Source organism: Triticum urartu, chromosome 3 (assembly GCF_003073215.2).
Source record: "Triticum urartu cultivar G1812 chromosome 3, Tu2.1, whole genome shotgun sequence".
Taxonomy (NCBI): Eukaryota; Viridiplantae; Streptophyta; class Magnoliopsida; order Poales; family Poaceae; genus Triticum; species Triticum urartu.
This window is the reverse complement of record NC_053024.1, coordinates 725222739-725238604: the sequence shown is the minus strand read 5'-3', so window position 1 is coordinate 725238604 and position 15866 is coordinate 725222739. Positions and strand designations below refer to the sequence as shown.

The following is a 15866-nucleotide window of genomic DNA, read 5'->3' as shown; positions in this document are numbered from 1 at the left end:
GGAGCAGTTTTGAAGAGACACTGGGCGATAGTTTTCTGGCTTAGCGGGATCGGACTTCTTTGGAAGGAGCACGATGTGAGCTGTGTTCAAACGCATAAGGTCTGCTGAGCCAGCATGAAAGTCATTAAGCAAATTGAGAAGATCCAATTTAACAAGATCCCAGTTGCTTTTGTAAAAAGCGGGGCCAAAACCATCCGGCCCTGGGCTTGCATCGTCCTTCATGGCCCAAAGAGCAGCCTTTATTTCCTCCAAGGTAAAAGGAGCAGAGAGGTTGGAAGCCTGAGCAGGAGTAATTGAGTTCGGGAGAAGTAGACTATCGAGATCAAAGGAAAAGGAGACCGGATGGATTACGCCAATCAGGTTCTTGAAGAAGTTCAAAAGAACAACCTCCTTGTCACAATGCGTAGTGAAGGTAGTGCCATATATTGTTTTCAAGGGATTTGATTTGGTTTTTACGGTGTCTGACCGAGGCACAAATATGAAGGTATGCCGAGTTTTCGTCACCGAAGAGGCAATCCTTAACCTTTGCTCATTGCCTCCAGTAGGCTGCAATGGCAGCATTATGGCGGTGCAATGAAAGCTTGACCGCAAGCCGAAGATCGGATTCGAGAGACGACAACGTTCTGGCCTCTTCCAGCTTGTCCAGGAAGTTGATAGTGGTATGGCAGTTTAAGGCTGAGATCCTAGGCGATCTTCTGTTGGACAACCACTTTTTTGCCATATCCCTGGTACGCTTTAATTTGAGGGAAAGAATTCCAGCAGATCCAAGGTGGGCATGCTGAGGATCGACGCTCCCCCAATTTGCGGCAACCCGTTCCTTGAATAAAGGGACGTTGAGGAGAGAGCGGTCAAGGCGGAAAACCGAAGATCTAGGGATGGAAGTGGCTGCCGTTAGCCGGATGGGGACGTGATCGGAGGTTGTCCTGGCAAGAGAAGAAAGAGAGGTATCCGGGAATTTTGAGGCCCAGTCCACGCTTGCCAGAGCACGATCAAGCCGGACAAGAATGGGCACCTCCTGCTGGTTTGACCAAGTAAAGCGTCTGTCGAGGAGAGGCAGATCCTGAAGCCGGAGAATGTTGATAGTTGAGGCAAAAAGGTTTGCCTCCAGCATATTGAAATGTGTTGTGGATTTGTCCGACGGCCTAAGGGTGACGTTGAAATCCCCAATGACATTCCAAGGGCAGGAGATTTGAGGTTTGAGATCCACGAGGGATTGCAAGAAGAAAGGTTTAGATGCATTTTCCTTTTTAAACCACCACGTATGTCTTTTTCTTACGAAAGTTTGCATGCACTTTCATGGTTGTTGTCAAAATTTCACATGAGTTTGACAAGTGATATTTCCTGGTTCCTTCGTTCAAAAGTCATGTCTTCATGTGGGCTAGGGCGAGGGTGGGGCTACGTCTGTCAGGGTAACTACGGCCCGCGTCGTTTTTTCCCTATATATAAAAAAAGGAAAACCGTCTCCTCTCTGTCTCGCTCTCCTTCCTCCTCCGCCGCCGCCGCCCGCACGCCGTTCGTACCGGACTCGAGCGGAGATCTTCCTCCTCTCCTCTCGGTAAGCTCTAATCCGCTCATCTCCCTTTCATCTTCTTCGTCTGCGTCGTGAAATTTTGAATCATCTTCCTTCCCCGAGCAACCCCGACGCCAAAACCCTACCCGCCTGACCTAGCTCCGACTCCGATGACGAGAGAGACGGTGTTCTTGAGAGCCCTGCTGCTCTAGTGTATGCTATCGAGATGCATCCCCTGCTCTAGTGTTTGCTGCGATGCCTCGACCCCCCTCTAAAACAGCCCTGCTGCTTTGGTTGTGAACTTGTGGTGCTACTGTAGTTGGTGCACCACTGTGTGATCGATGAATTTAACCGATTTCCTTTTGTTTGCACTGCTGTATAATGAATGTAACGGATTTGCCCCCCTCTCATCTACCGCTGTGCAATTGTTCGCATATGGATTGGGTGAATTTTAGCCTCTCTATAATCTACTGTCAGTGTCAGGTAGGAAGGATCACATTGGAGGGTTGCCTGGCCTCATGGAATTTGTTGCTAATCTCATATCTCTTATATGTTAGATCTTATTGTATTATAATTGTCCATCATTACCCGCCTGACCTAGTCCCGTGTCGGTGTTCTTGAGAGCCCTGCTGCTCTAGTGTAGGCTAGCGAGATGCATCTGCACCTCCCCTTGCTACTGCAACGGCGACCAGTGGTGTTCCCCCATACGGTTTGCTGCGATGGCTCGACCGATGGTGTTTCCGATCTGCTTTTGTTGCTGTGCCTGTGTTCCTGGTAATAATTAGTCGTCTTCTGTTGATATTGTGGTTGCTGCACAACTGTATGATCGTACCAATCTTTTCATTACCGCCGCCTCCCCACCCCCCATCCATTCAATTGTTCGCAAATGGACTGTGTGAATTCTAGTGTTTTTTTTCCTTTGCTTGCACAGAAAGCTCCATAGACTGTACTCCTGTATAACAAATCTAACTGATTTCCCGCCCATCGGATCTACCACCATGCAATCGTTCTCATATGTGTTGGGTGTGGTTTTATGTATGTCCCCGATACTTTGTGTTTTTTTTAAATAGAACAATAATAACAAGATAAACAGCAAAGATAGTCCAAAATCGTTATATGTGTTGGTCAGCCTTTGTGACTACATCTCTCTTGCTGTTTCTATGACCTTACCTGTTGCAACCGTTGATATTTTTGTGTAAATGAAGGCTGGGCTTAAGAATCTACACGGTGTTAATTTAGTTCGTAAGGCTGCATATTCTGTTTTCCGGTTATGATCGATGCCTTTTTTTTAGAACATGATCGATACCTTTTGTTGGGTGGCAACTCTGAAGGATGCTCTAGCTAGCTAGCTTCTGTAACAGTGAGTCTTGTTGGCCGATTTGGCATTCGCCTGTATGCTGTCTGTACCAATTCTACCCCTTCCCCTCAACCCAGCATGCCACACCCATGCCTCTGATAGCTCTTAAGCTATTTATAGGTGTCTTAACTCACTTTTGTGCATTCATTTCTCTTATCCACATGATACTATATGATTTACTTTTCATCAGCTGTCTTTGTGAATCTTTCCGCGGTACTGAAATTCAGAGCTGTTTCACTGAATCTTTGCTCGCTACTCAAATTCATAAGCTCGCACATAGATCGTTGTTCTTTTTTAGACAGTTTTTCTGTCGTGTATGTGTCAGAGAAGTTATAGTGCTATTGATATAAAATGAGAAGTTTATATTTAGCAAGAAACAGCAGCAATATTCTCCTTTAGTGTACCACTTAGTTTCCTCAGGGTATAATACAATTTGGTGACTACATAACTATATATGCTGAGACAAATAGGGAAAGTAGAGAAAAACGGCGGCGTTTGTTGCTACCCTGTGAAAAACTGCACTTGACAGGTGTGTTTACCAAATAGAAGTTCACTTGATTGATAATACCATATGTTCCATTTTATTCCCTAGGTAACTCACGGCACCTAACTAGTCTCTACAATGTATAGGACTGAGTATATTATTAATGATTGCTCAAAACTTAACTTGCTAGGCTTAGTGTGGCACCTTGTTCTGCATACACGAAGTATTTATGCAGTACATCTCTCTTCTTGTCTGTACTGTTCTTTTATTTAAATAATGGGCTCTTTCTACTACCTGGAATTGTTGACGCTTTTTGTGTACTGTTCTACAGTCTACATATTGTCTAACAATTAGTGATGTTTGGTTTCCTAGCTCATCCGGGATGCGTATCTTTGTGAAGACCCCCACTGGCAGCACAATCTGCCTCAAGGTCCACTCATCAGACACCCTGTACACTGTCAAGGCAAAGATCCAGCAGCAGTACCGCCTCTTCTTCGATGGGGTGCACCTAGAAGACAACCATACATTGGCCGATTATGGCATCCAGCATGACTCTACGATTGACCTCCAGGAACAAATGCAAATCTACGTGACGGAGACGCGGGCAGGCAGGACCATTGCCCTTGAGGTTGACAGCCTAGACACCAACGGTAACGTGAAGTCCAAGATCCAGGACATGGAGGGCTTTCCCAAGGGCCAGCAGTGCCTCATCTTCGCCAACAAACAGCTGGAGGATGACAACCGCAGCTTGGCTGACCACAACATCTGGAAGGAGTCCACCCTCCTCCTCGTTCTCCGCCCGTGTAGGCCAGGAGAAAGTAGGATGATGCACATCATTGTCAAGACTCTGTACGGGAAGACCCTCACCCTTGAGGTTGAGAGCTCGTATACCATCGAGAATGTAAAGATGAAGTTCTACGAGCAGGAAGGCACTCCCCCTATGCAGCAGCGCATCATCTTTGCTGGCAAGCAGCTGCAGGACGACCGCACCCTTGCGGACTACAACATTCAGACAGAATCTACCGTTGTTATGGTGAAACGCCTTTGTGGTTGCTGAGCTTCATGGCCTGCCATTCAACAACCAGTTTTATTTTGCTGGAGCCTTCTTTCCAGTAGTGGTACTTTATCAGTAAAGTAGTATGGAGTATCATTGTAGTACTGTACGTTAGCACATAATGTATGCTCAGGTATTGTTCCTTCACAGTTGAAGTATAGTGTGGTTTCAGTAAAACTACGTATTGTTATTGCTCCGGTATTGTTCCTTCATAGTAGAAGTGTGGTGTGTTTCCAGTAAAACTACATACTCCTACAGTCCTACTATCATTTATTAGCATGTTAATGTGTTGCTAGTTCTTTTTATGCCAATACTTTTTGGTGGCCTAAAAAATAAGTTGCCCATCCCTAGCTTAAAAGATAAAACGCCCCCAAAATATGTTGACACTTCTAAATTAGTTATCACATAACTATTTTAGATGCCCCAACGAATGAGAGAGATGGCTTACGAGAGAAGTTGAGGAGGGGGTATCTTATTTTTCAAGCCTTCAAAAAACTGGCCCTATCCATTTATCAAGAGGAACTACTATTAAGGAACTGGAAGCTAACCAAAGGGGTAAAACTGCACAATCGTTTTTGAGAATCTTTTTTCGTAGTGCAAAATCTTGCGTCTTTTCCTCCTATCCTCATCACAGGAAAGGAGAACAGCCAACACCCTCCATAAGAAAAAAAAACATGAAGGGCTCCCTCACTATTTGCGGTCCCGTGAGAAAAACAAAGAGCAGCACCCAGACCCCATGAGCTAGGGTTGGCTCTCTGGGCGGTGCGGCCCCTTCAGCCAGCCAGCCATCCATGGCGTGCTGCCCTTTCGCCGCTGCCATCTCTCCATACCCAGCCATCCCAACGCTGCCCCTCTGTTCACTGCTTCGAGCTTCCGCCCTCTGTGCAATGCATAGAGCTGCCGTCGCCCCCCTTCCAAGGTACTCCACTCATCCCCTCTCTCCTCTCTCCATCCCTCCTACCACAACCCTCATACCCCATCAATCCTTCCTGTTCCGTCTCACTTCTCTGTCCATGCACTTATTTTCTTCTGTTTTTTGTGATTCAATGATTATGAGCCATAGATTGGATATTGTCTACATAGCTATCTTGCACATGAACAACCTAATTGATCCGCATATGTATAGTGTGGATTGTATGGCTTCCTTCTGGTTTCGATACTTGTAAATTATACTCCGATTTATATATGTTATATATTATGGATTTGACTTGGACCTGCATTACACATGTGTTGGTACAATCGTATAGCTGCTTATTTGATCAAACAAACACATTAGCACACTTACCTTCATTTCCTGTGCCTCCCAAAGGTATACCATAATAACAAATGTTATTATTCATTATATTCTTATGTGGGACGCTAACTTGGTTTTCATTTTTTTAGGAAAAAACTATCTTGTGGACTCTGGATATCGAAACCGGACGGGATATCTTGCTCCTTTAAAGGGGAGTACATAGTATCTACTAGAATTCCATCTGGCCTTCCAAGTTTCTCACGTCGCACGTAGAAGCATATCATCATTGCTTGCATCGCATTGCACAACTTCATTCATGATAGCAAGTTGAGTGACATTTTTTTTTGATAAATGTGATGTCGATGTTGAGTAGGTACCTCTAGTAGTACTACAATGGGGAGTGACACCAACACAAGTGGATGCCGTTGAAGAGGAGGAGAACGAATATACAATAAAACTATTCATAGTAGAATAGCTGATGCTTGTCTTGCGATAGCAACATAGGTTAGGTGTGTTGATGTAGGTCATCATCAAGTGAACTATATGTGTTCTCTATGGTCCATGCCTTTTTGTAATATTATTATGGGGTCAATATCTATTTATACGTAATATGCAACACCAAAGTAAATTTGTTGAATTGCGTATGTGTTTTGCATCATCTACGTAGTCATAGTTTTTCTTTGCAAAATGGTAGTTCGATTTGGCTATCAATATACTCCCTCCGCTCCATAATGTAGTCGGTATAGATATTTTGGAAAGCCAAACTTTGCAAAACTTGACCAAGTTTGTAGAGAAAACTACCTATATCTACAATACCAAATATATAAAATATGAAACTACATCTTATGATGAGTCTAACAATATATATTTGGCATTCGTGATGCGAATGTTTTTATCCACAAACTTAGTCAAAGTTTGTAATATTTGACTTTCCAAAAAAGATATATGCACTAGAGAGTTGCTATACGTGCGACAGAAATCCATACGATTTTTGTACGACCAGACTCATCTGGTGGTGTGGGCCCAAACCTCGGGAAATGTGCATGTGTCTTCTTGTATGGAAATCATACAAAATGTGATCGTACGCAAGGCAGTTTCGTATGCACTACATTATAGAATAGAGGGAGTATAGAGTACTACTTTACGGTCAATTAGCATATAAAAATATTCACTCATGGCCCATGGGCATTACAGACAATTCACAACAAAATCTACAATTTCACAGTTCTGTCGACCAAACAGCTATAGCTTTTCCACACCTGAAAGTTCACAACAACTTTCTCACAGCTCACAACAACTTTTCCATAATCTGCAGCTTAACTAAACACAATGTAAGAGTCATTGTTTATATTTTTACCAATTTACTGAGAATACTGTATGTATGCAGCTTGACCGACAAATAGCCTCATTTCCACACTTTATAGTGTGAATACATTTGGAGCTTTAAAGAATAGATTTAAGATCTTGATTCAAAAGTCATTCTACACTTTTCCCACTAGGTTAGAGCATCTCCAGCCGCGCCCCCAACAGGCCCCCCAAGGCCATTTTTAAGCGCCGGCGCTGAAAAAACGGCCCAGCCGCGCACACAGGAGCCCAATTTTCACCGGTTAGGGCCGAAACTGGCGCCGGCGGACCCAGGCCGAAACCGGCGCGCTGGGGGGCGCCCCGGGGTGCAGGGGCAATCATTTTTGGCGTGAAAGAACGCCGGGCCCGCTGAGTCAGCGACCCCGTGCCTCGTCGTCCTCATCGCCTCGGTTTCCCGCGGGGAATCAATGCCAAGGATGTCGCCGATCAGCCTTCCATTGATTCCTCACGGGCGGCGCGGTGAGGCGATGCGCCCCATCCCGCCCCGCGTACACACGGCGCCGCTGCCCCGACTACTATATAAGCCGCCCCTACCTCGCCGGTGGACGCACCCCGCCCGCAGCCCCCCTTTCTCCCCGTGCACGCACATTCGCCCGCGACGAACTTTCTTTCCCTCTCCCCGTGCACGCACAGACTATGGGCGAAAGGTTCCCTGGCGATGGGGCGACGGGCAATGGATTCGGCCGCCGCTCTCTGCACGAGTGGGAAGCCCATCTCCTCCACGAAGCGAACTACCCGGCGCCTCCCGACATGCGCGCCCCAGGGCGGTGGAGGCTCAGCGCCGGGGGCGTCTCCGTCCCCCCGCTGCCCGATGTCGAGCACCCCCACTACTTCCAGGCCGAGGTCGACCGTGTGCAGGCGTCTCTGTCCGAGGAGGAGCGAGCCGTCCCGGAGTACAACACCGGCAACCACGAGGCGTGGGCGACGTACTTCAAACGCCGGCAGGCGAAGCGACTGGCCTCCATCAACAATGCGCCACCGGTGAGGGGGCGCAACAACAGCGACGACCGCCGCCTGTGCTGGTGCGCCCCCGGCTGCACGCTGCACACCGTCCTCGAGTACCTCGAGGGCTTCAACGATCCGCCGCTGACGTACCCGGTCACGCCGGTCCCCCGCCGGAGTTCCGGTCCATGGCTGCCGAGGAGGATGTTGGGCGGGCTTCCTCCTCCTCCCGCTCCTCCTCCCACTCCTCCGGGTCGCCGACGCTCTTTAGCGTTAAGGCCGAGCCCGTGGAAACACCGCTCGGCCGGCGCAACTGCGGCGTCGTCATCAACGAGGGCGGCGGCGGTTCCTCGGGTCTAGCCCGATGCCTCATCGGGCCGAAGACGGAGCCGGGCTTGGCCCCGTGAAGAGCGAGCATGAAGACGAAGCCACCATTAAGTGGGCGCGAGAGGACTGGGCACAGATGGAGATGGAGCGCCAGCGCTGCGCCCTGAATGAGATCGCTGCTCGGCACCGTGGCCGCGACGAGGGAGGCGTCGTCGTTCTCGACGACAGTGACGACGAGGTGCCGTCGCCGGCCAAACAAGTCCGCCATGGGGACCCCGGGCAGAGTCCAGCAGTGATGGTCGCGTGAAGGAGGAGAAGTAGGACGACGATGGTGGTGACTTCGGCGTGTTCAGCGCGTTCTTCGGCCTGTAGGCACGGCCGTTTTTTTCCTTCTTTTTAGTAGACTTATTATTATGATTCTATATGTAAAAAACTATGAACGGCCTAAATATCGCCGGATGTATGCCGTGTTCGCTGAAATTTTCCCAATTATGCTTTTTTTAATTTAAAAAAGAGCGTCTGGGGCCGACCTAGGGGCGGCAGCTGGGAAGCCGATCGTCCCCACACCGAAAATATCACCGGTTCGCCCCCAAGTGGTGCTTTTTTCTAGCCCCTTGGGGGGCGAACGGCTGGAGATGCTCTTAGCCTTGTTTTTGCATGTTGCATCCTAAAATGGGGTTGTGATGAGCTTGTGCTGGAGAAGGAATATGTGACCTCTGATGATGTTGAAACCTCCGACCATGGTGTGGAGGCATTTGACAGTGAAGCTTGGAAGAGCAAAAGGTTGTAGTAGGCTGAGGCAATGTGGACAAACAGAGGCAACACAAGATCTGAAGAAGAAGAAGCAGCAACAACATAGGAAGAAAGCAACAACAGAGACGAGAATGAACTTTTGCCTAGTTGGGCGCCGATGAACTTTCCCCTATGACTGCAATTTATTTGTAAGTAGAGTGAACAACAGTTTATTTGCTAGCGAGGACTGAAATGATGTTTCGAACTGCATATGCTAGTGTCAAGCGTGGAATTCGCCACTAGTGAGAAGGAGTGATCACAACATATGTGGTGAACAATCGAGCATCAACCAGCCCAACGCAGGCCACCAAATGCCAGGGAAAATTGACCCCTGATGCAGGTAGCCTACATGCAGGCAGCCAAACTACATGCATAACATAATTTTAGCCATTATTTAGTCAGTTGACCCAACCGAGTCACAAATACAAAGACCTAAAAAACGATGCAACCTATCAAACACATGCATAGCGTATGCACACTCGCCCACTTCTTTCATAATTGCATTAGATATGTGACAATCTAGTATATATGATAAGCAATAGAATTACATCAAAATACCTACTTGAAAGTGCTTGTCGCCGCTGCCGCCCTCACATGAACAATGCCTACTTTTATGCAGAAGTGCTTGTCGCCGCTGCCGCCCTCACATGAACAATGCCTACTTTTGCTATGTTATAAAAAGTGTCACGTCCAATTGTGTTTAATGAAATATGTCAAACTTTCCATGATTTTGGTCCAGTTTAAATAAAAATCGACCAATCCGCATGAAATTTGTCATGCTTGTTAAGTCACGTTCAAAATGTGTTTACGTCAAAAAAAAGGTGTTGGATGACTGGCTCCGTAGCAGTCTACGTGCGTTCAGAGGTCAAAAGTCCAGTCTTCATGTGGGCTAGGGCGGGTGGGGCTGGGGCTGCGGCCTGTCAGCTGGGTTTGTTGACCGTGGGGCGGCGTCGTCAGTGTCTCTGCAGTTGGCTTCCTTCCTCCACACACCTCTCCTCTCCTTTTTTTTTTGGGTTTTATATAGAAGAGAAAACCCTCTCCTCTCTCTATCTCTCTGCTTCGATCGCTCTCCTCCTCCGCCACCGCCGCCGCAGCGCCGCCCGGCCCATCTTCCTCCTCTCGGTAAGCTCTAACCCGCCTGACCTAACTCCTCCCCCTGCGCTTTCAACGGCCTCGATCCACCTGCCCGTGTTTCCTCAAAAACAGCCCTGCTGCTTTGGGTGTGATGCTTGTGTTCCTCACGGTAGTATTGTAGTTGGTGCACCACTATTAGATTTCCACCTCTCGGATCCAACGCCGTGCAATTGTTCCCATATGGATTGGGTGAATTCTAGCATCTCTAGATCCTACTATCAGTGTCAGGTACTATCCTCAAGGAATTTGTTGCTAATCTCATACTTATCATCTTATATGTTAGATCTTATAGGATTATAAGTGTCCATCATTTCTTCTCGTGGAAGAAACTCTTCATCTATAGATCGATGTCCTCACACCACAGAATCTACTAAGTTAGACACTTCATATTTCTGAATTTTCGTTTTGTTTATATATGCATAAATAAAACAATAATAATAACAAGATAAACAGTGAAGATAGTCCAAAATTGTTTTATGTGTTGGTCAGCCTTTGTGACTAGATTTTTCTTGTTGCTTATACGACCTACCTTGCAAGTGTTGACGTTTCTGTGTAAATAAAAGCTGGACTAAAGCATCTCTGCATGCTGTTAACTCTTTTTAGAAACAGTTGAGGAGTCCCCTATGGTATTTTTCTATTTTATATAAGTGAAATAAAGTGACATAGTTAATTACCAAGGTCAAAGGGCCCAACTGATGCGAAGTAGTCAACCAAGCAGAAAGTTGAGCTTGAAGGTGGGGCTTAACCCTATGACCAATTTCTCTCTGATTTCCGATGAAGATTGGTGCCTTGTAGGGTAGCAACTCGTGCTCGATCTAGCTTGCTAGCTTATGTAACGGTGAGTCTTGTTGCCTGATTTGGCATTTGCCTCCTTGCTGTTGGTTCTGTTCGAAAGTGTTAGTAAGTTAATTGAGAAATTTATGTTTACTTCCAACGTGCCGCACCTGCATCACGATGAAAAATTAAATCTTCCATTAGCAATTAATTGGCATATCAATTACTGATTGTCACAGAGATGCCTGCGGAAAACCCTTTACTAACATGAAAATCAAATCCTTGACAGCCAGCCTGCCAGAATGCCCCCGAAGAAGCGTCTGCACTTGTCGTCCGCTGGTCCCAACCAGGAAGACCACGTCGAGGAAGCAGCTCCCGGTGTCTCTACCTCTGGAAGAGAAGGTACGTTTTGCCGACTCCTGCTCACAATGTGCACGATGCGTGCGCAACAAATTCTACTGTGCGGGTCGTTGAGTGGCTTGCGTGTTTGATGAGCTTGCAGATTCCGAGGAAGAGGACGAAGTTAGCTACAGTAGCAGCGGCGGCGGGGACAACAAAGATAACGATGGCAGCCATTCATCGCAGATTGACGGTGCCGACATGGACGAGTAAGTGAACTGTGAAAACCTCTTTTCCCACCTTCCCACTCCTTCCCCACTCCTTCTATTTCGTCTTCTCTACCTTCCGTCGTGATTTTCTGTCGTCGTCTCGGCTCACATCCCCGTATGGTAGTTCGGTTTGGTGGGTTCATACCGGGGTTCCTCTTGGGAGGAGCTTGGCCTGTTCGTCATGGTTCCAGGCTCTTTGCTTCTAGCCCTCCTGGATCATAATGGTCTTACCTTGCTTAGACGCCCTTGTGACCTCCCTGACCAGCCTTCCAGCAGTGCATATGGTGTTATGCTGTCAAATGGTTCTGTGGAGATGGGAGGCTCTCATGGAACAAAGCATTCAAGATCATCTAGCCCATGTAAGCTCTTCCCGTTGGGTTATCAGTTTCGTAACAGGTACCGCATTTCGGCATTTGTCTGTTTAGGGAACCTTTTCGTGTTTCCTAAGTACGTTGGAAGTGTCTGCTAATTTCTCGGTCATGAATTGCCTTGTCTTCTCTTCTTGCTTGCATTTTTTTTGTTTATACACCCTAAATATTGTTGATACACCCTAGATATTGTCTAACAATGGGTGTTTTTTGGTTTGCTAGCCCATCCAAAGTGCACATCTTTATCAAGAATCCCGCCGGCAGGAAAATCTGTCTCAGGGGGGTCCACTTGTCAGACACCCTTTACACCATCAAGGCAAAGATCCAGGAGCGCTACCGCCTCGTCTTTGATGGGGTGCAGCTGGAAGACAGCCATACAATGGCGGATTATGGCATCCAGCATGATTCCACGCCTGACCTCCAAGAAAAGATGCAAATCTTTGTGACGGAGACGCTAGAAGGCAGGACCATCACTCTAGAGGTCGACAACCTAGACACCATTGACAATGTGAAGGCCAAGATTGAAGATATTGAGGGCTTCCCCAAGGTCCAGCAGTGCCTCATCTTTGCCAACAAGCAGCTGGATGATGAGAAGCGCACTTTGGCTGACCACAACATTGGGAAAGGGTCCACTCTTCTCCTCATCCTCCTCCCGTGCAGGCCAACTGTTGTGATGAAAATATTCGTGAAGATGCTGCGAGGGAACGTTATCTCCCTTGAGGTTGGGCGCTCGGACACTGTTGGCAGTGTGAAGGTGAAGCTCTACGAGCTGGACGGCATGCCCCCTAGACAGCAGCGCCTCATCTTTGCTGGCAAGCAGCTGGAGGACCACCGCACCCTGGCCGACTACAACATTCATATGGAGTGTACCATTCAACTGGTGGGACGTCTTTGTGGTTGTTGAGATTCATGGGCTGCCATCGGACAAGTTTATGTTTGCTGCAGTTGAATTTCCACTAGTGGTATATTATCATCATTCTAGTACCTTAGTAGTGGTTTGTTATCAGTAGAATTATCATCCTGGTACTTCTTAGTAGTGGTGTGTTATCAGTAGAACTATCATCCCTGCCTTGGTCTGTCTTGGCATACGTAAGTTGATTGAGAAATACAGTCTCAATGCAGTTTTGCCGACTCGTTTCTTTCCTTAAAACATACTCCCAACGCTTGGCCCGACCGGCACTTGCATTTAAACATGGACATCCTTCATGCACCTCTGGTCCCGTTCCTCCTTCATGCACCTCTGACGGAACGACGGCGGGGTCTACCTCGTTGTTTAGAGCCTCTCGATGGAGCAGAAGGTCGACTTGGTCGGCCGCTGGCCTGTCGTGCTTGACGGATAGAGGCGGCGTCCGACGAGAACCATCGTCTGCGCCTGCGCCGGTGTATGTTGGCTTCGCCATGGAGCAGGCGCACTTTAACGCCATCATGGCGGTGGCGGAGGAGCAACCGACACCATCGGTGTAAGCGTTCCAGATGTCGCAGGAGGACGAATGCTACAAAATCGACCTCCTCGCGCATCACCGGTTGGTAGAGGGGCAATTCTATGGCGAGCAAGCATGCGAGGCGGCCATGGCGGCCTTGTTCACGAAGGACCTGAACTTATCAACCAGGAGCCGTTCTTTGAGTCCGCACGGCTCGCGCCGACCGGCATGCGTGGTGGCCTCACACCCTCAGCACAGAGGACCGCACTGACTAAGATGCGATCACGGTGGAGATGTACGCGGAGGGGGCAGAGGCGAATACAGACACGAACATGACCGCGTATGTCAGCAGCTCCGTGTCATTCATGCTGCCCCCAACGATCACGAGGCCGACTCGTCCACGTCGACTGTGGACCTCACCTCCACCGGCGACGTCAACAGCCAGGCGGCCGACTCCGGTGAGGAAGAGATGGACATAGTAGACGGGTGTGGGCATGTTCGTGTCCCATGTCTTGCCCTTCCTCGCCGGACGTGGGGAAGACAAGTTCATGGAACACGGATGTCTCGACGGCCGGTGAGAAACTTTTGCTATGTTAAAAAATGTCACATCCGCTTTTGTTTAGTGAATTATGTCAAACTTTTCATGATTTTGATCCAGTTTAAATGAAAATAGTCCAATCCACATGAAATTTGTCGTGTTTGTTTAAGTCACGCTCAAAATGGTGCGGACTGTCTTGGATCTTGGATGGCTGGCTCACGTCGCTGTGTTGTTGCCGGCGGGGCGGGGCTGCGGCCTGTCAGCTGGGTTCGTGGACGTGGGGACGTGTCGTCAGTGTCTCTGCAATTGGCTTCCTTCCCTCGCACACCTCTCCTCTCCATTCTTTTTTTCCTTATAAAAAAGAAAACCCTCTCTCTCTCTCTCTCTCTCTCTCTCTCTCTCTCTCTCTTCGACCGCTCTCCTTCCTCCGCCACAGCCGCCGCAGCGCCAGCCGCACAGCGGACTTGATATTCCGCCTCTCGGTAAGCCCTAATATGCTCCCTCTCCCTTTCATCTTCTTCATCTGCGCCGTGAAATTTTGAATCCTCCTCCTTCCCATCAAGGCAAAGATCCAGGAGCGGTACCGCCTCCTCTTGGACGGGGTGCAGCTGGAAGACAACCGTACATTGGCGGATTACGGCATCCAACATGATTCCACGCTTGACCTCCAAGAAAAGATGCAAATATTCGTGACAGAGACGCTAGAAGGCAGGACCATCACTCTCGAGGTCCATAGCCTAGACACCATTAACAACATGAAGGCCAAGATCGAAGACATTGAGGGATTCCCCAAGGTCCAGCAGTGCCTTATCTTTGCCAACAAACAGCTGGAGGATGGCATGCTCACCTTGGCTGACCTCAACATTTGTAAAGGGTCCACTCTTCTCCTCATCCTCCACCCTTGTAGTCCAGCTGTTCCTTTGTTAATCTACGTGAAGATGCCGGAAGTGGAGATCCTCTTCCTTAAGGTTGGGAGCTCAGATACTGTCGACATTGTCAAGGTGAAGATCTACGAGAAGAACGGTGTTCCCCTAGAAAGCAGCGCCTCATCTTTGCTGGCAAGCAGCTGGAGGATCACCGCACCCTGGCCGACTACAACATTCAAAAGGAGTCTACCTTTCATCTGGTGGGGCGTCTTTGTGGTTGTTGAGATTCATGGCTTGCCATCGAACAGCAAGTTCATGTTTGCTGCAGTCGGTTTTCCAATAGTGCTGAATTATCATCATTCCAGTACCTTAGTAGTGGTGTGTTATCACTAGAATTATCATCCTAGTACGTGATGTGTTGAGTAGTTATCTATCGAGAAAAGAAGCTACTTTTAAGAGTCCCTGCCTTGGTCTGTCCTGGTACAAGTAAGTTGACTGAGAAATACTGTCCGCATGCACTTTCGCCGATTCGTTTCTTTCCTTTCCGCATACTCCTATATACTCTTCATTTGAATAGATTTTCCTTGTCGATGCAATCCTGGTGGCATGTGGATTAGACCGAGGAAGCTCTGACGCGTTGCTGATGATAATAGCGGCTAGATGCTCCGAGATGACGACGACGGCATCAGGTTGCTATGGCGGCTCAGGGGAATGGCTATATGCCTGAGAAAGAAGTATAGGAGGAGCACGGGGATAGGCGTGGTTACTGTTGTATTGTATTTTAGGATAAGGTTAGGTTGGCCTATTGGTGTTCATGTATTACATGACAAAAGATTGTAGCTCTATACTGTATACTATAATGGAACTTTGCAACGTACCAGCGAGCATCCAAGCAAACGATCGATTGATCAGACGTGGAGGCCCTAGTGCAACGGTGCACTCGGATGACCGTTGAGCTGTTTGTCCGAGTCTTCGTCAATGGCCGCGTCCGTTCCTATTCGGCGCGTAGGTCGCTGTGTAGGAACCTAGCTAGCGCATGCCCTCCGATCCTGTTGCCATCATGTACTTTGTAAAAAAACTCTCCTCTCCTAT

The 15866-nt window shown here is 48.1% G+C and overlaps 1 pseudogene; it reads left to right on the top strand.

The window, feature by feature from the left end:
• Positions 1-1478: 1478 nt before the first annotated feature.
• Positions 1479-15866, top strand: part of LOC125546251 — a 61115-nt pseudogene continuing 46727 nt past the window's right edge.